We start from the raw sequence: 26,542 nt of genomic DNA on the forward strand, positions 1-26,542 counted from the left end.
CACACAAGATGGCAGCCCCCATGTGGACATAAGATGGCCACCACAAGATGGCCAGCAGAGGAGGGTTGTTGGGAGGGACCAGGCCTGCAAGGGAGGGCAGTTGTGGGTGATCAGGCCAGCAGGGGAGGGCAGTTAGGGGTGTCCAGGCCAGCAGAGGAGGGAAGTTGGGGGCAACCAGGCCTGCATGGAAGGGCAGCTGGGGGGGACCCAGGCCTACAGTGGAGAGCAGTTGGGGGGGACCAGGCCTGCGGGGGAGGGCAGTTAGGGGCAATCAGGCTGGCAGGGGAGCAGTTAGGCATCAATCAGGCTGGCAGGGGAGTGGTTAGGGGATGATCAGGCTGGCAGGCAGAAGCAGTTAGGGGCAATCAGGAAGGCAGGCAGGCGAGCAGTTGGGAGCCAGCAGTCCTGGATTGTGAGAGGGATGTCCGACTGCCCGTTTAGACCCAATCCTAAACGGGCAGTTGGATATCCCTCGAGGAGTCCCAGATTGGAGAGGGTGCAGGCTGGGCTGAGGGACACACACACACCACCCCCGTGCACAAATTTTGTGCACCGGGCCTCTAGTCATTTCATAATATATACAAAATAACCTCATAGGTCATGTAGGTAGTCACAGTCCAGACCTATCACTTCTTCAGGGAAAGGTTTTAAGCCAGGCCTGTCCATTGTTCTTGTGCATCTGGGTTAACACACCCTTGACATGCCAGAAGTAACACCCTGAAGGCTTGACCCCACAGAGAGCACATGTTAACCATTCTCTAGTCCAGTGGTCAGCAAACTGCGGCTCACAAGCCACATGTGGCTCTTTGGCCCCTTGAGTTTTTAGCAAAGGCCAGCTTAGGAGTACCCTAATTAAGTTAATAACAATGTACCTACCTATATAGTTTAAGTTTAAAAAATTTGGCTCTCAAAAGAAATTTCAATCGTTGTACTGTTGATATTTGGCTCTGTTGACTAATGAGTTTGCCGACCACTGCTCTAGTTCAATCATAAAGAGTTCCCACCTTGCTTTCTCCCACCTTTGTGTAATCTTCCTTACAGTCCCTCCTTAATTTCAGATGCAGAAAAGAAAACTGCAAAATTGTCTGGTTCTCTGGAGCCCTTGAGATCTTGCTCCCCAGCATGTCACCAGTTCAGCTCAAATACACGCTTAAAATTTCTGTACAGGTTTGGACATTCTTACATCAACACGTTTCCACGCCAGGGTCTTTGCACTTGACCATTCCCTCTACCTGAAGCTTATAAAACCCACCTGGGTCACTGCCTTCCTTCATTCCAGTGTTTGCTCAAATGCCAGCCATTCCACGAGCCCTTCCCTGAGAGCTCTCTATAAAATACCAATTCCATTCTATCCTCTCTCCCTTTCTCACCTCATTTTCCCTGTTTTCTGTGCTTACCACACCTGACACAAATTTGTTTATTGTCTGTCTCCCAACACTTAGGATATAAATTCCATGAGACCAGCAACTTTGCTGATTTTGTTCACTGCTGTACCTTCAGTGTCCAGAACATTGCCTGGGACCAGACAATGTCATCTTTCAATAAATATTTGACTAAATACAATGGTATGCCTAAATAAATGAAAATTAAAACTACTGGCTACACTTATTGTATGTGCTTAGAGTAGGGCTCAAATTGATTCCAAAATCTTCATCTTTTTTTACTATGACATAGCAGGCTGCCTCCTAAACCTTTATTGTTGCTACAATACAATTGCCTACAAAGAAAAGTACGAGTGAGGCCCAAAGCACCACTACTTCCCTTTGGCACCAGAACAAGGGTCTGTAGGGAGCAACCAAGATATAAAACAACCCTCAGGCTGTCCTCAAGAATGAGAGTGAGGATTCCCACAACTATGGGCCTAGGAGAGCAAGAAGCTGGGTGGTCTAGTTTATTACCATTGCTCAACAGCTAGCAGAGCCTGACAGAGTAGGGGCCAACACGTGTTGAATAAAAGAACCACAGTGGGCTCGGAAGAAATGTAAGGGCCCAAAGAAAAAAGAGCATGCTTGAAACTGGGGAGATTTGAGATCCTTATGGTCCAGATGGCTTTTAAAGATCCCCTAGAAGAACAGGTAGAATTAGGAGGTGGAAAGGCCTTCAGACAAGCCTCCAGGCCCCTCACTCACTCCATTTCACTGCCTGCCCCGTGAACACTCCCAGAGTAGCAGATATTCCACTGGATCTGCTATTTCACAGAGGCACACAAATGATCAGGCTGATGGTGGAAGGTGTGACTCATCTATTTTTCTCAAGACCAGTCCTAACTCTTCAAGGCAAAAATAGCTGGCATTGAACATCATGACCATTTTCCCACTGATTCTTAAATAGATCTATGCTTTCATTGAGCTCCTAATATGTGTCGGGTACTGTGTTAGACATATGCCAATGCATCTACTTCTGAAGAGAATCTGAGAAATAGTGATTATGTCCACTTAACTAAGAGATGATGGAGGCTCAGAAAGGTCCAAAGTCACTCAGTTACAATATTGGATTCAAACTCAGATCCATCTGATTCTAACACCTTTACTCTGTTGACTGCGTTATTTTGCCTTTGAAGACATGAAAGTTTTACAAAGCAACTTCTTCACATTTTGCTCACTTAAGCACCCACTCAGAAACAGGGCTCCTTCCCAGCAAACGATTGGCAGAGCATTATCCAATGTAGTAATTGGTGCCTAAAACTGCAAGTGTGTTCCTACTTCATGAATGCCGAAAATGATAAAACAAATAGCAACCAGGTAAATTAAGGGCAACTATTTACTTTTTGAAAGAATTCTGCCTTTTACACAAGATTGGAATCAATGTCGTAATATAGTTCATTGTTGCCAGTAAAAAATGTATCAGCATACAAGGCAAATGATCATCAATTTGCCTGTCCTGCAATTTTCTGTTCCAGTATCATCTGCCCATTTCCCAGCCTGAGCAAAGGACATCTCAGTGCCATGTGACCTGGCCCCTGGTCACAGCCAATTGTCAGGATGTTCAGTCTAACCCAAGCTGGCCTGATGACAGTTTCTTCCAAGACAGGGTCATGGATCCCAGGGAATGAGTTTGACTGTGTTGGACCCTGGATTAAGAACACACAGAGTCAGGGCAGCTATATCTCTATAGTAATCCCACACCACAAACAAACCGATGCTCTTGAGAAGAATGGGCAGAGAGAAATCAATGTAAGAATGAGAGCTGGGTAATGGTGCACAGCAGACATAAAAGACCATGCCACTCCAAAGAGCCAGAGAGTGTGGCTGACTGAGTTTGTAGAGTAATAACTTCCCATTTTTGAGGAGACCTTACTATTTCTTGAAATTAGCTTCTATGAGATTCCATAGATGTCTTACAGTAAATTTCCCTTCACTTAAGCAGTTTTCTGGAGGTCTATTATCTCTTGCCGTGTAACAAAATATTCCAAAAGTGTAGCAGGTTAAAACTAATATATATTGTGAAGTTTGGGGGGATCAGGAATGCAGGTTTGGCTGTGTGATTCTGACTCAGGGTGTTCCACGAGCTTGTAGACTTGCAGCAAATCAGTCATCAATCCAGGTAGAAATTTAAACAGAAATAGAAAACGGTCCCTAAGCACTAATGCATTTCAAAAAAAGCCTTTGACTCACATGGACAGTCAGATTTACTCTTGGACCCTCATCAATTTGCATGTAAAACAAATAGGCAAATTAAAAGCAGTACAAGAGAACACTTACTAAATGACTTACACCATTAGCCCTGACCAGTTTGGCTCAGTGGATAGAGTGTCGGCCTGCAGACTGAAGGGTCCCAGGTTCGATTCCGGTCAAGGGCATGTACCTTGGTTGCGGGCACATCCCCAGTAGGGGGTGTGCAGGAGTCAGCTGATGAATGTTTCTCTCTCATCGATATTTCTAACTCTCTATCCCTCTTCCTTCCTCTCTGTAAAAAATCAGTAAAATATATAAATGACTTACACCATTAGAATACAGCAGAATCACTAAGTTGAGGACTTTGGTCAACTTAGTGTTGAAGCAAAAGGTCAGAAGGTGTATCAGTCAGGAAAAGGCAATGTTATGTTACAATAACAAAGAAACAAAAAAAGCTCAGTAGTTTAAAGCAACTCCCACTGAGTGTGGGTCCTGAGCCAGCTGCATTTGCTCATTGTTGTCATTTTCCCCCCAGCACCAGGGCTGAAGGGACAACCTCAGTCTGGAATATTCTCAGTTGCTCTGGCAATGGAAAATAAGGACATGACAAGGTGATCAAGCATTCGGTGAACTTTGCCTGTTTTGCAAGAGAGCAGTTGTAATGAATAAAACCCAAACATACAAGTCATGAGTTTTTGCCCCCACGTTATAAGTGATGCCTTATATGCATTATCAGGAAGACATGATGAGGTTACATAGCTACTCAGGAACCTGGAAGCTTTCGGTGGCTGGGCATCACCACATCTGGAGGGCGGAGAGAGGCAGTCTCACCTGGTGGTGAAGAATGAGCTGAGAGCAGACCCACTGTGTTCCTATTCTGGCTTCATCCTTACGAGCTGTCTGTCTGTAGGCACAAGGCACAGAACTTCTGGGTCTTGGTTCCCTCATTAGAAGAAGGGGCTGAAGACAATAGCAATTATCTCTTAGAGAATTGATTAGAGGATGCAACTTAGTATGAAGACATGTGAAATGTCTGGAACTGACCTGGCACAGAATTGATGCTTGACCAGTGTTAGCTGTAACTATTGTTTCCTAGTCTGCCATTCAATAGGCAACTTCCCTCCCATGCCTGGAATCCCTGAATCTCAGAACTAGCAGGAGCCTGTCCTCCCTCTCCCCCAAATACAAATGAGGAACAAAGGGATGAAGATACAGGAAATAAGTTTTCTCAACCAGCAAGGGCCATACCAAGAGAGGCTGAGGCTTCTGTTGATTCTTCATCTATACAGAGCAAGTTCAAACCTTCCTCGTGTTCTATAGTACGTCCCCTATTTCACTTCCATTGTAAAACCTTCACATTATTCTGTGAGTGCAAAAGCCTCAAAATAGAGGGTAAGGACTTGCACAGCCCAGGCCCAGGCTATCTATTCCAGCCTCACAGGTCATTACTTCTTACACATACTGTTTCGGAGACCGATCTCCATGACAGATTCTGAGCTCACGGTGGATTTTCTGCATCTTTTCTCTGGCCACTCCTCTTCTCTCCTCTCTTCAATCTTTCCAAATTGCGCTCACGTTTCAACTCCATCTGCTCCATGTAGCCTTCTTGGACCCGTAAGTGATTGCTCTTGCTTCCTGTGAATTCCTGTACATCTATAGGCTATTTATTTCATTCATTCACTCAATTAGACTATTATTGACAATTTTTTCCATTTGAGGAAATCAAAGTTAGAGCTCTACAGTAAACACAAAGATGAATTCCAGGTGGATAAAAAAGCTAACTAGAGTCAGTAGACAATTCTCTAGAGACAGAAATAGATTCATTGTTGCCAGGAGCTGAGGAGTTAGTGGGAAATGGGTAGTGACTGCTAAGGGGTAAGGAGTCTCTCTTTGGGATGATGAAAATCTTCTAAAAGTGATTGTAGCCTGGTTGCACAACCCTATACATGTATTAAACTGCTGAATGGTACACTTTAATGAATAAATTATATGTGTATTGTACCTTTGTTAAAATTTCTTAAAAAGATATCTTTTAAAAACTGGAAGAAAGCTAACTAGAACAATTCATAGAACTTACACTTATGTGCATTTTCTGTACGTGAGCTTAATATCAATAAAAAGATTATTTTTAAAAGCCTAACTGGATAAAGGAAGATCTACAAAAATCCTAGGAGACACTACAGGAAAATGATTGTCTAATACTCGGATGTGTTATAAAAGCACCGAAAGACATAAAAGAAAAAAACTGACGTGTCATGTTTTACTATCCATACATAACAAATTAAGTTCCTGCCTACAAATGACATAAAAACTTGAAAGGGTAGAAGAGGATATTTATGTATATGAATATATTCATATACAATCAAGGAGTTAATATTCCTAATATAAAAAGAGCTCTTACACATTAATAAAAATTATGAACCAAATGTAAAATAAAACTGGCAGAGATATGAATGAGAGATACAAATGGCTGCAACCATGACAAAGGGTCAGTTTGCAGAAGATGGGGAGGGAATCTATCCCAGGGCCACTGCTCATGGCTCCTCAGTAACTCACACAGCACCTTAGTGTGGTTAGTGTGGTTAGTGTGGTTAGTGCATACTTAACAAAGGCAACGTGTCTATTGTGTCTTCCTGAGTTTCGATTTACCACGCACCCTTTTCACTCTAACAGATTTTATATTCTCCGTCTCTACTGCTGTAGTAGCCAATGTTCCTTTTTCAGTTTTATTTAAAAGCAGAAATATTTCATGTGATTTTAGTAAAACCATTCTCTTTCATACTTATCATTTTTTTTAATTAAAGATGATTTTTCTTTTGAGGCCGCAGCCCAAAGTACTTCATTTCCCCTCCACAATGAGTTATATGTGATCTGTTTAGAATAAGTAGGTAACATTTCAATGGGGATAGGATGGGTCCTTGGCATTTTCATCAGGAATTCAATCCTTGGTGTAACTTGCAAAATCATTATGCTTCCCGTCATTGTCTTGAGCACAAAGTAGAAGTTCCCATTTGCTGATGAAAATACTGAAGAGCTCTCAGGGCCTAAATTGGCTTTAGTGCCATGATTCCCTCTTCAATAGCATTTGGAAAAAAAATTCACACCGGTGGAATGAAGTCAAAGAAAAACCTTAGTCTTGGCTTAGCCCCAATAGCATGATGAGAGTTTACAAAGAACGTGAGGAGAATTTTTCTTTCCCTTGCACTGGGGAATTTAATGGGAGGGAAAATCCTCTCAGGAAATGGATTTCTCACTCTTAATTTCCTCACTAGCAAGTGAGTTTGAGAGAGAGAGCCATGGAAGTCAAGAATTGAACCTTTAAAATTACCATCCCTGCCCCACAGCCACAGCATTTGAAAGTCTATTTAGAAACCAATTCCAAGTGCTATGGGCACTTCAAATACCACAGGTTTGAAGCCCCTAGAGAAGCCATTTCTATTGCTGTGTTTCCTGCAGGCACCACAAACCCTCCTAAGCTAAGCACTAGCCTCCTGAGTCTAAACCATTTCCTCTCCTCTCCCTCACCACCCAGCCAGCCATACACTGAGCCTTGAAGGGTTTGCCTCCACAAAATTCCTCAAACCCTTTCAAACTCTCTTCTCACCAACAGAGCTCTGATTCAGGTTATCATTTCTCACCTGGACTTTACATATGTCTTCTAACCAGTCTCTCTCTACTTCCAGACTGTCCCCTTCAAACCCCTTCTCATATAGCTCCCCATTCCATCCATATGAAATGCACATCCCACCACGTCACCCTAGTCAATCAAACAGTTCAATGACTTCCTATTGTCTGAGGATCCTAATCCTATTGACTAAGGTGCAATCGAAGTGGTTGGTGTGGCAATCACTACCCTCCACAACCCGCCCCCCACACTCCCCTCCAACCTCATCCCTCTCCACTGCTTCCTCACAATGTATGATCCAGCTTTGCTAAGTATCTGCCTTTGACAGTGGAGAAAAGGGTACCTACAGCACAATATGTCTTCCTCTGGACACATCCTATTCACCCTTCAATGTTCCCTAAGCCCAGCCTCCAAATTTAGCTAAGTTTTCCTATTACTCCACCCTTACCTCTGTTAAAGCACCCACTACATCACATTGAAATGGCTTGTTCGTGTGCCTGCTTCCTCCACTGGAATATTAACAACTCGGGACCAGGGAATCTGCCTTTGTCATCCTTGTACTGCCAACAGCTGGCAAAAATGTCTGCTTCTTAGGAGATTTGCAACAATTATATATTAAACATAATTGAGCATCATCTTTCTCAGCAAACATTCATAACATACTTTTTGAGTATGGAGAAGTTCTTCCTCCCCAGAAAGCAGAGTTCTCCACATACTGTCAAGGCTGTCCTGCCCCCTGACCTAAGTCCCAGAAAGCCAGCCCAGGCAGGGAGACCTGGCCCAAACTAGTATCCACATGCTCAAACTGAGATCCACGTAGGCCCCAGTTATCCCACTTCAGAGTTCTCTTGGACTCTTCACCCTCTCATGGGGCTGACCAGATACCCAAGGAACTAGGTAACTTACCTCTATAGGGTCATCCCAGCATCTGGGGCTGGGTTCTAGTTGCAGAAGGACTGAAAAGCAGATCCTGGTAGCTTTTCATAAGATGACATAAAATTAGGCTATTGGAATTGCGTTGACATGCTGATTTGGGGAAACTCACTCACATCAGCAAAAGATACGGTTAGGGTTCTGGGTTACCCAATGATCTACTCTAACTCTTATATTATAGCTAGGTATGTGGGCCCAATGTGTGTTGGTTACTCCAGGCCAACAGTGGTGCTTCCTCCAGTCTACATCACCCAAGGCTAGTGAGGATGCTGGCAGGTGTCCTTTATCATTAGTACCCCTTACTGCTGGTACCCAGGGCATTCTCCCTACCATCTATGCAGGCCCCATGACTCATGACAGGTAGTCTACCAGGAATGATTGTGTCTATTCCCTCTGAGGGCTTTTGAAACTTTTACACCACACATTCTAGATACCTCCTCCAACTGATGTTCTCTTTTGCCTTTGATAGGTGGGGGTGGTGTTGTGCCCTCTTTGACCAGTATAAAATCATGCAAGACAGGAAATAGTCAGTTCTTACATGAATGGACCACTCCTTTCAGTCCAGCAACAGTTCCTCATCTACCCTCCCCACTAGTGGAAGTGTGAGAAAGGCTGGGACATGGATGGCATTGAAAGAGATCACATTCTAATAATGCAGTGATTACAGCCTAAAGAGTTCAAGAGAAGACCAAATTTGAAGTTTGTGTTGTTCTATGTGTATGCTATAATAATTCTGAAAAGAGAGCTCTACATGACTAGGAAAGTAATTATTATTCACATTTTCCTGGAAACTCTAGGAAAGACTTGACTGTGACCATCATCAATAAAACACAACAGTAATCTCAAAGAGAATCATTGGAAGCCAATACGCAGACAACATTATGAGAAATTATATAACTAGCATCAAATAAGTAGAATCAGGGAGCTGCAATAATCCAGAAAGAAGGTCCATATTGTTTCAATACAATCAGGTTTTAAAGAACCATGACATTGTGAATAATAACCACATTTAACTTGCCCTCTTGGTGGGAGTTTATGAAATTTGCCAGAAATGGTTCATTTGGCTGAAAGGAGCATGAAGAAATAGTTTTTGAGTCTGAACATGAAGAAATGGTATCTGGATACTATGATAAATCTTCATGCATTGATTAGGCAATGAACTAAGACATAAGTATCTCTTTTCTACCAATTACTCTAAATCGTTATCAGTAATCACTAAATTGTTCATGGAACCGTGAATTTTATAATACAATTTTATTTGACCTTGCTGTCCTCAGATTAGTCAAATGTTGGGGGGAGAGGGGAAGGGGAAAGCTTATCTTAAGGAACTTGAATTTTTATGTATCCCATTATATTTTGTTTAAACTTATTTACAACCCTGAAATGTAGATTCTCCAATTGAGTGGGGTCCTGGAATTTAGGGAGCGGGAAAAGGGTAACAAATTATTCACTCATTTTTGTATTGCCAAGAAGAGAGACAGCAGATGTTCAAATAAATGTTTGCTAAATGGATAATAACCTTAATTGTACCATTGATTTTGCCCTCATAGAAAAATAAAAGTCAAAGATATCCCACTTGCTGGCATGCATGAGACTTCTCTGAATGTTTTTTTTTTTTTTATCTTCAACCAGAGTATAGATTTTCTGGTTTACAAAGCACTATGGGATGAATTCTCTCTTCAGCTAGGACACATTTCCTGAGTCCTCCTATATGTCAGGCTCCGGAGAAAAAGGATGAAGAGAAAAGTCACTACTCTCAAGGACCTGAACATTGAACATCACAAGGAGTTAGACATAATATTACAAGGCAGCATCATTAAGGACTGTGTGGTGGTTAATTTTATGTGTCAACTTGACTAAGCTAAGGGATGCCCAGATAGCTGGTAGGACATTATTTCTGTCTGTCTGAGAGGGTGTTTTCAGAAGAGATTAGCATTTGAATTGGTAGATAAAGAACACCCTCACCAATGTGGGTGGGCATCATCCATCCATTGAAGGCCCAAATAGAACAAAAAGGCAGAGGAAAGGCAAATTTCCTCTCTGTCTCTCCTGTTTTGGACAGCAGCACTCCTGATTCTCAGGCCTTCAGACTTGGACTGAATTCCACCACCAGCTTTCCTGGTTCCCCAGCTTACAGACCAATTTTAAGACTGCTCAGTCTCCATAATAACATGAGCCAGTTCCTATAATATGATAACCTATTTGTTCTATTTCTCTGGAGAACCCTGACTAATACAGGCTACAATAGAGGCTTAAACAAAATCTCCTGGGAGTCTGAGAGGATATAAGTGAGAGCTAAGAGAAATGAGTTCTAAAGATGAACTTGAAAGGTAAGTATGAACTCATCAAGTAGAAACAAAAGGGAAAGGAGATCTTTCTAGAACTTAAATCACAGTAGATAACTTCCCTCATTAGACTTCCCATTATCCTATCTAATAAAAGAGTAGTATGCAAATTGACCATCACTCCAATACACAAGATGGCTGCCCCCATATGGACACAAAATGGCTGCCACATGTCGGCCTGCAGGGAAGGGCAGTTGTGGGCAATCAGGCTAGCAGGGGAGGGCAGTTAGGGGTGACCAGGCTGGCAAGGGAGGGCAGTTAGGGGTTACCAGGACAGCAGGGAGGCAGTTGGGGACGACCAGTCCTACAGGGGAGGACAGTTAGGGGCAATCAGGCCAGCAGGGGAGCAGTTAGGCGTCAAACAGGCTGGCAGGGGAGTGGTTAGGGAGTGATCAGGCTGGCAGGCAGAAGCAGGTTAGGGGCAATCAGGCAGCCAGGCAGGCGAGCATTTGGGAGCCAGCAGTCCTGGATTGTGAGAGGGCAGTCGGACATCCCTTGAGGGGTCCCAGATTGGAGAGGGTGCAGGCTGGGCTGAGAGACACCACCACCCCATGCATGAATTTCATGCACCAGGCCTCTAGTTTTTATGATAAAATCTAAATCTTTCCCATTACCTCCAACGTCCTCCATGATTGGCTCCCATATGCTTCTAACCTTATCTCCTGCTGTTTTCTGTATCACTTGTATATTCAGTCACATTGTTCATATTGATGGTCCTTGGACATGCCAAGCTTTGTCGTATGTTACAGTCTTTACACTTACTGTTCCCTCTTCCCAGAACACTGCCCCAGATCTTCATGTGGCTGACTTCTTTGTATGATTTCAGCCTCTCTTGAGTATTGATTATTGGGAAAAGGGAACTCAGAGGAAGGACTAAGAAGGAGTGGCCAGGGAAGGAGAAGAAATCAGAGCTTAGGGTCTTGGGAGTCAATTAATGAAGAAATTAAATCTACTTTATCTTGTCAAGCAGTCTTTCAGGAAGGCAAAAGGCAGGTACTTTTATCTCCATTTCACAAATATGAAAATGAACACTCAGAGGGGCTTAGAGACTTGGCCAAGGCTATGCAGAGAGCAAGGAGCAGAGGCAAGACTCAAATCCAGGTCTTCTTACTTCAAGTTCAAAGCTCTTTAACCAAGCATGAGTCTTAAGGGTAAGGGAAGAGTGTGCCAAGAATTGTGATTTGAGGGGTCCCAGAGAACTCCAATTGAATAGACACATTTTCTTCACTAACTTTCGACACTGCCTGAAATTTTTGTCACCAACATCACTCTTTGGGGTAAAGGAATTTTCAGAAGGCCTTTAAAATTGTACATTTGCAGGGATTTTAACACATGAACACATTAGCAGCTCTTGATGTTATTTTTCTCTCAGGAAAGCCCTGCTCACAGTCCCTTTACATCAAAGTTCCACAGAAGAAATGACAAGTCATGAGGAAAGTCAGAACCTGAGAGGGAGAGAGAGGAAAATGTCTTTTGTCGGCTGAAAAGCCTCAGTGTGGTCAATCAAGTGTGCTTCCACCGAAGCAAACGGGGCAATGGAAGGAACCCAGGACTAGAGCTGAATAGGGCACCCAGGGTGGTAGCTGGGAGGTCAAGGTCAGGGTTAGCTTCCACAAGGTTAAAAAATTGAGCAATGGCCCTATCTGAGGCAACACAGGCACTGAGAATCAGAAGGCAAAGCAAGCATCAAATTTTCCAGACCAGAGAAGATGTTCCAAATAGGAGAGGCAAGACTAGGGCATAGAGATTGTAGAACCAGATATAGAAACAGGAATAGGTAAAGGAGGCTGAGGGAATGGCAAGGAGAACAGGAAGAAGGATATGACAAACAACCATGAATATTTTTATTTTATGTTCATGAGCCAATGGATGGAAGGAAGGGTTGGTCAGGAATGAACCCAGTACCATGACCATTTAGCGGTATGACTTTGGAAAATATATTTTGCCTTTCTGAGTCTCACATTGCTCATCAATAAAAACAACTGTTTTATTAAATTATTGCTAAAACCCTCTGCAGCTCTAAAATCTAATGCATTTTCTTTTCTTATTGAGATCAGAGCCACCCTATACCTTTAACTCAAATGTAAAACCACACTCAAAATCTTTTTTTTTTTTAAGCAGGGAAACTGTCAGATGCTTAGGAAAAGAAATCATCCATTGATTTATTTCTTACCTTCTAAACAGCTATTCCTTTTAGCAAGAATAAAAGTGAAACAACCAGGGAGTGGAAACAAGAGGGCATTTTAAATCCCTAAATTGAAACAGAAAAGGAAGAAAGGGGTAGAGGTAACATAATAAGGGCTTTTCTGTTTTCCCACTAAGAGCTTTTTACCATTCTAAAAGGTTCACCCAGGATGCTAACAAAGCTTCAGAAATGCATCAAATGAAACCATTTCCATTTCCACTGGTATTACTCACCTCTGTGATTCTGCAAAATTAAAGGTAACCCCTAGGGAATTAGCACCCCCCCCCCAGATGCTTTCCAAGTACACCTGTCCAGGTGCACCTGAGAAAGGGCATTGATTCACCCCACATTTCTGAAGCTGCCCCATGAACATCTTCTTAAGCATGTCATCCCTATAGTCACCTGCTTTCTGCAAAGGGCACCAAAGACCAATATGATGGGTGCTTTCCATCTACAGGCAGCTACCATTGAGGATTTTATTTCTAGGACAACCTATAGCTAGGTCATATCATTTATGCTGGTAACAATCTCCTGTGCAAAAATAAAACACAGAATCTCCCACAGAAATAAAAATGTGAGATTACGTAAATTCTACTTTCTGTGTGATTTTTCATTAGTTCATTTATTCTGTAATATTCCAAGTGAGCTAGCTGGTAACATTTGTGAGCTAAACTCAGTCTACTTAGCACTAGTCAGTCACATCTTGGACCACAATATCACAAAGTAGCCCTCCGATGGTTTTAAAATATGAAAAATGCAAATAAAGAATATTGTGAGCAATGCCTTAAATTCTCTGGGGAATCTCCTCTCTGAACCAATGCAGTACCAGCAACATCAAGTTCAGTTGCTGCTTGATAGAGACCTTGGATTAACAAAAGCTGCTTTACTCCTCTGACTTCTGTTTCCACTCCAGCGTGGAAACTTAGTCAAGCTTCTACAATGAGAGGCCAGTCATGTAGGCTAGGCAACACTGGAATCTCATCAAAATCATCTTAACAGTTGCATTCCAAAAGAGCTGTAATTTTTCATCTCCAAAATACTTAGTAATTAGACTTGCTGCACCTCAGGAGGAAAATGACAAAGTTGATTTGGTATTTCTACTGAAAAGTCCCTGGAACTGAGGCATCTGTCTCCAAACGTATTAATTACAGGAAGATGCTTTTGAATGGTGGTTGGTGGTAATCGTTAATGCTAAAAATAATGCTATCTGTATGCCAATTCCACTTAGGCCCCCAGAAGTCTCATCTTCTCTGTAAAGTCTTCTCAGATAATGGGTTGTGTTTTCATGGAATGTAATAGAAAAATATAGGCATACCTCATTCTATTGTGCTTTGCTTTATTGTGTAAAGGTATTGCTTTTTTTTTTTTTTCCCCACAAAGACCTTCCACTGAAGGGGAAAATAGGGGGTAAACTTGGCCAGGGTGAGGGGGGCTAGCAATCTGAATCTGTACCTAGTTAACCAGTATCCTAATGCACATTCTTGTTAGCCTATAATTAAGTAACTGGCCCTTCCTTAGGCAATAATCTGTTTTCCTAAATACTCCCAGTTTACAAGGGCCACAAACCAAGAATTCAACAGTTTAGCCAGAGGAGAGGTCACTGGCACCACCCAGGCCAGGCCTTTAGCTGCCATCTTACTTCCCCATTCTAACTAACTTAGGTAGGGCTGCAAAAGCCCACCACAAAAGCCCAGAAGTTAGGAAACAAAGAATTTAAGGAATATACACTGAGTGGCCAGATTATTATGACCATCCCATCAGTCCTTCGTTGGACCACCTTTTGCCTTCCATACTGTGGCGATTCTTCTTGGCATTGACTCCACGAGATGTTGAAAGGTGATGCAAGGAATCTGACACCATGCCTGATGAATAGCACTGTCCAGTTCTGTGAGATTTGATGGTTGTGGAACCAGCGCCTGATGGCTCTTTTAACTTTGTCCCACAAATGCTCAATTGGATTGAGATCTGGTGATTGTGGGGGCCACCTAAAGCAAGGTAAAGTCTCCCTCATGTTCTTGAAACCACTCCTGCACAATACAAGCACCGTGGCATGGCGCATTGTCTTGTTGGAAGAAGCCATCTCCATTGGGATACGCCATCAACATGATAGGATGAACTTGATCAGCAATGATACTTAGGTACGTTGTGCTATTCAGACGTTGTTCCGCACAAATTAAAGGGCCAAAATCATGCCAGGAAAACATGCCCCAAACCATAACACTGCCCCCACCAGCTTGAAGGGGTGAACGCTTTCATGCTGTTTCCACGAAATTCTCACTCTGCCATCTGCATGATGCAACTGGAAACGTGATTCATCAGACCACATGACTTCTTTCCAATGCTCGACTGTCCAATCCTTGTGTTCCTGTGCGAATTGGAGACGTTTTATCTTGGTAACTGCAGACAGCAAAGGTGTTCAAACAGGCCTTTGGCTTCCATATCCCATACGATGCAGTGTACAGCTAATTTGCCTACAAACATCAGGTGGTCATAATAATCTAGCCACTCAGTGTATATAAGGAGTAATCTCATTGTACAAGGTGTTCAGGCTTTGGATCTTTGAATCCCCTGAGCCAGCAGTGCTGCTTTGAATAAAGGTTTCTTTTTTTCCTGAATCTTCTGAGTACCTGTTGTGTGTTTTCTGGTCACCTAGTAAATTTTGCAACACCACCAGCAAAGAGATTACAACTCATTTTAGTATGCTACTCTTCATTGCGATACTCATTTTATTACAGTGGTCTGGAACCAAACCTACAATATCTCTGAGATATGCCTGTATACTAAGTAAATGCCCAGAAGACCCCGAACTAATGAGATTTACTATATCAAGGAGGTTAGACCTAAAGAACAAGTTTGGCATCAACAAATTAGATTGGCTGTCAGAATCCAAGCCAGTGCCTGCCAGGAGCACACACAGCAGAGTCACTGAGGAAGGTGGGCCAACTAGAGGTATCTTGGCCACTATGTCCTGCAATGGTCAAAAGGCTTATAGGCTCAGCTCATCCCCAGAAAGTTCCAGGCTTATTCATAACCAATGAAGAACAAAGTCAGAGCACAGAAGGTCAAACAAACATTTCTTTTTTTGCTCCTTCCAGGTATTCTTTTGGGCCAGGGCTGGGGAGCCTATCCACATGAGCGCCCTGATTCTTTCCTCATCTTCCTTTCCCTACTAGTCCCCCACCCAAGGGTCATATTGAGCTTTCCCCTGTGTTGACAGTTCTTACCTCCCCTATTTTATTCAGTGGCTTCTTGACTTTTAACCAATTGTAGGTCTTGTTCTCACTGACTCTCCAAGAATCAGCCCTGAGAAACACAGTTTGGTCTGGGATAGTCACATCCATTAGTGTAGAATCTATTAAGAAATAAATCTTTCTCTTACTATTCTAGAACACCTCTCATTGCATAACTTTGATGTATTATTATGCTAAGTGACCCCTGCACACTTGGCTGAAGATGGGGAGGGTTAAAGGGAGGACACAGTCCTGCCACATTCACAAATTAGGATCCAGAACCACCACTACCAGTTTGGTGAATTTAGTCAACACACTTCTCTCTGAGCCTCAGTTTCCTCGTTTGTAAAATAAATGGCTAAGACTCAGATTGTCAGATTTCCTTCCAGCACTAACATTCTATGATTCTGGTCCCTAGATTGGTTGTGTTCTTCTGCCCTTGGGCCCACCCTATACTCTCCAGCCTTGAGAGTGGTATTCTCAGGCTATCTATTGTGTTAGAATCATCTGCCTAATTTATTTATAAACTCATGGCCTTATTGCATCTTAGAGTAGGATGAATCCCAGCCAAATTCTAATCAGCCTCGGAGAAGAGTTCAAACTCACAGTTGTGATCTATATCCCATATTGTTCCAAAGAGGGTTTATGGCAGCTTAGCAGGATACGTTATATAAACACAAGGTGAAATAAAATAGTAGAAGAAAAGATAGAAAGAAAAGCAAGGGTTGGGACAGAGATGGAACCTGAAATGCACCCCAAGAAACAAACTATAAAAGCCCTCTTAGAAAAGTCTGTGGGTAGTGCCAATTCAGAGCCACATATTTAGCTCTGAGCTCTCTAGCAGCCATAGGGAAAAGGGAAACCCAGTGAGTCAGTGAGAAGTCCTCTTCTTTCCATTGCTCTTCCTCGGGCCCCACACTGCCTTTGGGCTGCACCTAAGACAGTGCTTAGAGCTGACAGTCATCCCCTGAAAGGATATTGATGGATGAGGTTGGAGCTCTTTAGCCTAACTCACAGCTCAAGAAGGAAATAGAAGCCATAACCTAGAAGACTGTCCCTATTTCTGCTAGACATGGCTCACACATGGTGCTCCTTCAGGGCCTCCCTGCCAGAGAAAACCATAGAGAAATGTTGGTCCATTGTAATGTTTCCAGGTTTTCCTGTAATATCTTACTCACTGGCATAAGAATTGAAAGCTGATTGCTGAAAAGATGTTTCCCACTCTGTCTCTTTATAATACAAAAGCCTTCATGTGCTTCAAAAAAGAGTCTTTGATGTATCCTTAAATAAACACCTGGCTTTATAAAGAGAGACACCTCTTTTCAGCAGGGCAAAGACAGTTTTCAAACAGTTCCATTCTAAATCATCAGAAAGAACAAATTCTACCCTCTCCACAAAGAGCAACTATAGGCAGAAATGTTATTGGGATGAACATGGCAGAGGGGGTGTTTTTCAGAAGTCTGGGAGGCAGCATGGTACTGTGGAAATGGCTTCTTGAGTATCCTTATACAGTAAGTCCTCACTTAACATCCTAATAGGTTCTGTTACTTTAAGCAAAATGACTTAAAATGAAACCAATTTTACCATATGCTGATTAATATAAACAAGAGTTAAGTTCCTAGGGCATCTAAACAATATTATAACAAATTGATATTATTCAAGGACCTGCTGTATTTAAATAGTGGCTTACCGTTTCCAAAGTTTCTACATGTATCTCTTATCTCTCCCAATGAGATAGGTAAAAGCAAGATGTGAAAATGATTATGGAAATTTATAGAGATGGGTTGCAAATTCCTCCCTTGACCAAACTTTAGTTAAGGCCTGAACGTGGGCTTCCAAATCCATTCTTTTAGAGTCCAGTTTCAGCAAGAATCCCATCAAGTTGGTTTTGCCATGTCCCCAGATTTGATATCTGATCAAATTCCCTTCCCATCATCCCCTAGGTGACATCTGATCCCTCCCCCCACATGTCCAGTCAGTTTAGCCAGAATTCCTCTTACGCCAATGTTTCCTCTTAGTAATTCTCCATCCATTGACACCCACCCTGTTCCTTGGCTGAAATTCTCACTTGCCCAGGCTGTATTCAGAACAGAGCCCAGTTCTAGACTGAGGTCACTTTTCCCCTATTGCAATAGTTCCAGAGTAAAATCTATTTTTACTGCTTTAACTACTGTCCAGCTCTGGTTTTTCTTCGTCAATAGCCATAGGTCAAGTCTTCTGATTCCAAGTGTAGCAGAAAGCCCTGGGAGGCAGGAGGTGAGTCATGAGGTCCTGGATCTGCCTCCCATCAACAGGTTGTTTGATCTCAAATAATATACAAGAGGGTCAGTTATATGGTAACAGCAGAAAACTAGACTTTGGGTGGTGTTCAATCAAGAGAGTATACAGATATCAAATTATAATGTTATATACAGGAAATTTGTATAATGTTATTAACCAATGTTACCTCAATTAACTTAATTTTTTTAAAAAGTAATGCAAGTTCATTGTAGAAAGTAAAAGGAAAGAAATATATTTTCTCTTGGGTTGAGGTTGGGATGCCAATCATGACTCTACCATGATTAGTGATCAAGTTTAAAGCCAGCAAGTGCCTATCCTACCCATTTCAAATCCATCTCTTCACTGGAACATTAGCACAACATGCCCTTCTCACATTGGCTATGCCCAGCATTTATAAGAGGGGAGAAATAAAGTCATTTACCTAAAAGGTAAATAAAGTCATTTACCTGTGGGCAGGTTCAGTCCTGGCTTGCCTCTGCAATCTCATAAAAGACTTTATCATGAGGCAGTTGGTTTTAGGTACAGGATGGTAGGAATATGTTGCCTTTATAAAAATAAATGTTCATCTACTTAAGTTTCATCCTTTGCACATGAACACAATAATGATGCCTCAGCTATCAGCTGCTCCCAAGATTTCTTGCCACTTACTCAATGTAGAAAACTCAGTCTTTCATTCTTTGGAGTAACTATCCTATATAATAAAAGGATAATATGCAAATCGACCAAATTACAGAACCACTGGTCACTATGATGCGCACTGACTACCAGGGGGCAGACGCTCAATGCAGGAGCTGCCCCCTAGTGGTCAGTGCGCTCCCACAGGGGGAGCACCACTCAGCCACAAACCAAGCTGATGGCTGGCTAGTGCAGTGGTATTAAAGGCTGGCCCCCTTACATCCCTCTGAGGCAACTCTGGGGTGCTACTCATGCTCCAGAACCCCCTATACCAGTGGTCGGCAAACTCATTAGTCAACAGAGCCAAATATCAACAGTACAATGATTGAAATTTCTTTTGAGAGCCGAAAACCAACTTCTGCGCATGGGCCATGAACTTTCAATCGCACTGTATGTGCGCGCCCGCACGTGGTATTTTGTGGAAGAGTCACACTCAAGGGGCCAAAGAGCCGCATGGGGCTCGCGAGCCGCAGTTTGCTGACCACTGCCCTATACCATCATCATACTGAAGCTAAGTCTCACACACCCTTGTCCAGGTTCTTCTGAATTCCTCTCCTGCTTCCCTTACTCCTATAGAGACCATACCTTCTCCTAATAAATATAATTAAAAAATTAAAAAATTTAAAAGACGATATCTGAGAGAACTCACTCAAAAATCACTTGCAGAGGAAGTATGTCTCCTGCTGTGCTTCTAGGAATTCCTACCAAAGGCACTGAGTAAGGAACAAGTCTAAGCACAGGAAATCACACCTGAATGTCAATGTTGGTAGCCCCTTCCTTCGGAAGTATATGTTTCTTATTTTAATTCCACAGTGCAGTTTTAGCATCAAAGAACAAGGACATCCCTGGTCTTTAAAGGCTCATAGTCACAATGTTCAATGTACTCCCTATCCAGATTCTAATGGAATTTTTAATGGAAGTAAAAGAAATTTTTTTCAAATGTATATAGAATTACAAAATACCCTAAATAGTCACAGAAATCCTAAAATACAACATCAAAGCAGGAGACATCACACTTCCTGATTTCAAGCTATACTATCAAGCTGTAGTAATCAAAACAGTATGGTACTGGCATAAAAACAGAGAAATAGACTAGTGGAAGAGAATGAGAGTCCAGAAATAAATCCAAACATATATAGTAAACTAACATTTGTAAAAGGAGCCAGGAATACTCAATGGAAAAAAAAAAAGAGTCTCTAATAAATGATGCTGGGATCCTTTTACAAATGTTTAAATTTTTAATCCATTTTGAGTTAATTGTTGTCATTGGTGAAAGATAGGGGTCCAGTTTCATTCGTTTATATGGACCCCTATCTTTTACCAATGACAACAATTAACTCAAAATGGATTAAAAACTTAAAATGTAAGATCTGAAACCTTGAAACTCCTAGAAGAAAACATAAAGATAAAGCTTCTTGACATGAGTCTTGGTAATAATTTTTGGCTAATAACACCTAAAGCATAAGCAAATACAGCAAAATAAACAAGTGAGACTACATCAAACTAAAAAGCGTCTGCATAGCAACCATTTAAAAAAATTTAGAAGCTCATTCTGCCACATTTCATTCACTTCCATCGCTTCTGATAGTCACTGGTCAGACCTAAGCCACCAAGATGGTACATTAGATCCAGAGCAAGGATGCTTTTCAGGAAGCCTTGAACAGTGCATGAGGTAAACTTGTAATAGTTGACTTTTCCACCACGTGGTGTGGGCCTTGCAAAATGATCAAGCCCTTCCTTCATTCCCTCTCTGAAAGGTATTCCAATGTGGTATCCTTGAAGTATATGTAGATGACTGTCAGGATGTTGCTGCAGAGTGCAATGTTAAATGCATGGCAATTTTCCAGTTTTTTAAAAAAGGATAAAAGATGGGTGAGTTTTCTGGAGCTAATAAGGCATAACTTGAAGCCACCATCAATGAATTAATTTAATTATGTTAACCAGCCATTGGCTCCTGTAATTTTTTTTATTTACAAAAAAAAAAAAAAAAGAAAATAGATAAGGTATAGAAACTATGTACTCAACTACCATCAGATTATAAAGGACAATAAAATATTCATTCTATCCATTTAAAAAAAATAAAGTAAGTTAAAAGACAACTAAGAAATGGGAAAAATATTTGCAAACCATATAAATAACTCATACAACTCAACAGCAAAAAAAAAAACAACAACCCAATTTTTAAAAATGAGAACAGACATTTCTCTAAAGAAGATATACAAAAGGTCAATGATGATTCTCTCTCATCATTGATGTTGCTATCTCTCCCTCTTCCTTCCTCTCTAAAATCAATTAAAAAATATATATTTTTAAAAGCAACTACATCTAATTTAATAAATATGTATTGATCACTTACTCTGAGACACGTATTGAGCTGGGATCTAAGGATTCTACCAGGATGAAGACATGATTCCCTTCCCTTAATACATTTATACTACTTCTATCTCTAAGCAAAACCCATTAGATGTTAATGGTAGCCTGTTGTACTCATATCCATTGGAAATAACCTGGGGACGTTAATTTGAAAGAAGTTTATGTTGGGAAATGTTGTATTAAAAACCCAATGGAGAGAGAGGTGAGTCAAGCTGTTTCCTGTTTCTAAACCATAAGTTGGTGTACCAAGCCATAGATGATGACTCCTCTGGGACACAGACATGTATTTTTAAACTTTTGAGATTGAAGAGTAGCTTGAATAGAGCAGCCAAAAGGAACAGCCTGTCCTGTTATGACTCACTTGAGAAACTTCCCTTTTTATGCCATTTCAAACCTGGATTTTCAGACTTAAAATTCAGATTGCCTTTAAAGTAGATGTGATATTTGGATAACTTTCTTTTCATGAAATGTCATGTCATCGTATCATAGACAACATGGCTTCTGTTTTTATCTAACTCTTTTGACAATCATTAAATTTAATAGTTTTTCCAAGATTTGGATAAACTGCTGAGCAATGAGCTACTAATAGTAACATCCCACTTTACATGAAAGCACTTTCACATGTATTATCTCCTAGGAAGTTGGGAGGGTCAACCACTAACTATATCTAAATAGTTGCTTATCTTTTTATGGGATATTATTTATTTTAACCATTTTTATTTCCTTTTCCCCATTTCTACTACCCAAAGAGAGGCTTTCTTATCTACCACTTGGATTTTTTGCAATAGCCTCATAACTAGTCCCCATTTCTTAGCTTTTATTCTCAACATTCCTCATGCGCAGCTCTGGCCATATCATTTCCCTACTGATTGGTGCTCCCTGCTTAGGAGAAAAAAAGTCCAGTCATCTTGGCTAGTCATTCAGGGATCCATCTTACATTGCCAATACCAGATCCTACCCATCCTTCACTCTGAAAAGGAACAGAAAAGAGATTGGAATATCTCTCCAAATGCAGAGCGCAACTAGGACCTTTCGCCCTCAAAGCCAGAAAAGATAATTCAACGAGAGGTAGAACCCCTCTCCAGGGCACACACATTTGAGAACTGAGCCTTATGGTGAAGCCAGAGCCCCACCTGAACACAGCTTTGTCTTTCAAGATTTCAGTAACCTTTTCCAGAAAGGGCTGAGGTCAGACCAAGGTGATACCAACATCCCACCAGTAGAAGCAATGTCTGGGTAGGTCCAAGAGTCTGGGGTCGCTTCAGTCTCATGCAGTGTGGCCAGCCACTAACAGCTTATTATGGGAGAACAGCAGCCACGTGGGAATTTTTAAGATATATAGGAACAGAGCAGAATCTACTTTAAATAATACATATATAATGCAGTGCAACAGTAGTTGGCTTGGAGACGGTAATAAATGACCCTGTGAAAGGCCCCTGAGAGGTGGCTGCTGCGCTCAGGGAGGCCCACACCTGTGCTGGGCTGGCTATTCCCAGTACCTGAGAAGCTTGTTAAAAATACACATTTCCAGGACCCCACCTTAGAGATTCAGACTCAGTAATTCTGAGATGATGCTCTGAATTCCAAGTTTTTAACAAGCTCCCAGGTGATTCGGAGGCCCAGCTGGCTTTGGGAACCAGGATGAGCCTGCTCTACAAGTCACCCCGTCAGAGGATGCTACACTCTCCCTCAGCCTGGCTCTCAAGCTAATTGGGCTATTGAGGAGTGTCTTTTTTTTTTTTTTTAATATATTTTATTGATTTTTTTTACAGAGAGGAAAGGAGAGGGACAGAGAGCTAGAAACATCGATGAGAGAGAAACATCGACCAGCTGCCTCTTGCACACTCCCTACCGGGGATGTGCCCACAACCAATGTACATGCCCTTGACCGGAATCGAACCTGGGACCTTTCAGTCCGCAGACCGACGCTCTATCCACTGAGCCAAACCGGTTTTGGTGAGGAGTGTCTTAAGTATCAGCTATTTGTTTTATAAGTTCTTCTAGAGCAGAGGGTCCCAACTTGTGGGCCCATTAGAATCATCTGGAGTCTAAGTTTCAAAGTCTAGGCCACAGCCCAGGCCCATTATCACTATCTCTGGGGCATGAGACACATCAATATTCAGGCTCCCCGGGTGATTACAAAGTGCAGGTAAGCTTGGAAACCACTGCTCTATAGTCTTGCTACTCAAATAGTGGCCCTCAGACAGCAGAATCAGCCTCTCTTGGAACCTACTTAGAAATGTAGAATCCCGGGCCCCTTCCCACCACCAAATTAAAATCTGTGTTGTTGTTGTTTTTAAATATACATATTTTTTATTGATTTCAGAGGGGAAAGGAGAGGGAGAGATAGAAACATCCATGAAGAAAGAGAATCATTGATTGACTGCCTCCTGCACACTCCCTTCTGGGGATCTAGTCTGCAACCTGGGCATGTGCCCTGACCGGGAAACAAACAATGACCCCCCGGTTCATAGGTCAATGCTCAACCAGTGAGCCACACCAGCCAGGCTAAAATCTGGGTTTTAGCAAATTTCCACGTAATGTGCATGCATATTCCAGTTTGAAAAGCCCAATTCTAGATTTTAATCTCTCCATTTGTTTGTGGGTACCAAGGTCAGTTCTGTCGAACCGGCCAGGGAAAAGAACCATAGTGCCCCCCAGCAGGTAACCAAGTTTACATAAACCAATGAAAAGAAATCATTTTTCAATGTCTAATGACCACAGGAGGATCCTGCCAGCCACCTCAGCTATTCAGCACTTACAGACACCACGTGTGGATTCCACATTTCCATTCAGTAACTATCAAGCTAAAAGAGCCCTGAATAAGTTGATTAATTTGTGGGAGGTAGCCTCAGCCCAGCTTGGTCCGTCTGAATGAAGCCACGCCCACCCAGGTGCTGCTGGCCTGCCTCCTATGGAGGACACAACTAGGGGATAGCAGCTGTGACTGCTGAGCTGGCTGAGGACCAGGGAGACACAGCAGGCAAATTGCCCATGCTGCTCTTTTCCCTGGAGAAAGGGGAGGAGAGGTTCACGGACACCTCGCGTGCAACCCTGACTCAGAAAAAGGCGACCTGCCGAGGAAATCTCTGACAAACATGGACTCAGGAACAAAAGTCCAGAGCAGAATTATTCCTGCTGTAATTGCCAATTTGTCGCTGTCAGCATGGCAGCACATCTAATTTACTGTGCATAAGCAGCCGCGCTAGTCAAGGTTGGGGGAGGGAGAGGGGGGAATCTGGCAGATTCTATCAACCAATGAGCAGGACCCTCACATGAGGCATCCTGGGTCAGGCTTGGCCAGAGGATGGATTTGTCCTGCAGCAGAATTTCTCTCTCCCCACCCAGGGTAGTACGAGGAGCAAGTGAGACTGTCTTTTCAGGACACTTTAGACACGACAGTTTTATTATCCGGTTTATCAGAACACTTTCTAGGGTGACGTGGAATGATCCTTATGGTTTTACACTCCCTGTTTGCAACTCAGAGAGGGAATAAGTCCCGTGTTTCTTTCCTCTCTATTTTGCCCACTCTAGCATCCTTTGTAGACATTTTATAGATCTCCAATAGCTGAAAACTTCTGAAGATTGGCCAAAGAAATCAAGAAAAAGTGTGCCTAGTGAATTGTGTGCCAGTGATAAGGTGGGGAGCAGTGGGAGCCCTGACTGAGCAGTAGTCATGCTGCACCCCTCTTTAGCAGCTCTGGTCAAGCTTCCAGAGGCTCTAGAGCAGGGGTGGGGAACCTTTTTTCTGCCAAGGGCCACTTGGATATTTATAACATCATTCACCATACAAAATTACCAACTTAAAAATTAGCCTGCTAAATTTGGTCAAACATTTGATTAACTCACCCCTAATGCCTTGGCAGGGCCAGACCAAAGGATTTCACGGGCCTCATACAGCCCACGGGCCACACATTTCCTATCCCTGCTAGTGAGTTCGGCCGGAGGTTTACAAACTTGAGCAAGTGATAGAATGCTCTTCGGACTGTGCTAAAACCCAAAATTGCTGGGCTCCACCCCCGAGGTCCTGAATTGGTAGGTCCAGACTGCAGCACAGGAATTTGCATTTCTATTGGGCCCTGGGGACTGCTCTTGCTGCTGGCTTGGGGACCACACTTTGAGAACCAAGTGAGCTAGGGGAACCCCAAGAGCAGCTGTGGAGAGAAGCATTGTTGGGTAGCGCACCCCATCTTCACTTCGGGAGCAGAGCATCTTTGTTTCACACAATGAATAGTTTCTTAAAGATCGATTCCCAGAAGTGGGATTTATTGACCCAAAGGGTAGAAACATCTTTATGGCTCTTGATAATTATTTCTCAACTGCTTTCCTAAAGGTTTGGGCCAACTGATGACAGCATTATCTTGTGCAAGCACTGAATATCAGGACTTTCATTACCAGAACTGAACATGATCATTCTTTTGACTTATTTCATAGGCAAACTAATAATGATCAGGACAAGAATAGTATTTAAAAGCATAGCCACTTCTTCAATTACTCTGTACGTGAAATAGTGTCAAGTTTCTATCACCATCTTAATTTGAGTATTAATTGAGAAGGAAACCCATAGCTCCTCCCACCTTGATCAAAGCTCCAGGACTCAGGACCTGCCTGCTTCTCCACTGCATCCTAGGCGCCTGGTCCTGCCGCAGAGCAGGCACTCAATGTGTTTGTTAAAGGAATAAATTACAGCTTCTCTTGCTTTGCTGCAGAAAACGTACATGTGGTTGCTCCTTAAACATGCCATACTTGTTACTCCCCATCGTTTCTGTGCTGTTTGTTCAAAGGAATAAAAATTTGATAGTGTTCGAATTGCCAATGCTAAGTCTGCACTAATGTCCCTGGGCTTTCCTGATTCACTAACAAGCATCCCTGGGCATCCATAGCAAGCAGGGAAGCAGGAGAGAGGCAGGCATGATGTCGCCACACAATGTCACAGGCCCTCCCCCTCTCCCAGCCAGATTATCTCTGTTTTCAGCATTGTTTCAGCATGCCTGCCTGATTCCAGGAGATTAAAGGTGGATCCCGGCTAGGCAGCAGAGCGTGGAGTGCAGACCCGCTGTGTCCCTTTCCCTCGTGGCTACTCGAAGCACAGCCCTGGGCCCCGGAACACAGCAGCTCCCCACAGCCGGGCTCATTACCAACACTCAGTTACTCTGATTCCAACTCAGAGGCTGGCCCATCCTCTGTTGGGCTTGTCCTGGAGACTGATGGCTTTAATTTGATCTGAATAATTCATACGGTGGCCCAAGTGTCCCTATCAGCACTGTCACTTGGTAAGAAGT

General features: G+C 42.5%; 1 pseudogene; it reads left to right on the forward strand.

The window, feature by feature from the left end:
- The first annotated feature begins 20,501 nt into the window (after nucleotides 1-20,501).
- LOC103288562 (thioredoxin-like) lies at nucleotides 20,502-20,882 on the forward strand (annotated as a pseudogene).
- Nucleotides 20,883-26,542: the final 5,660 nt, after the last annotated feature.

This window comes from Eptesicus fuscus, chromosome 17 (assembly GCF_027574615.1).
Source record: "Eptesicus fuscus isolate TK198812 chromosome 17, DD_ASM_mEF_20220401, whole genome shotgun sequence".
NCBI classification, from domain to species: Eukaryota; Metazoa; Chordata; class Mammalia; order Chiroptera; family Vespertilionidae; genus Eptesicus; species Eptesicus fuscus.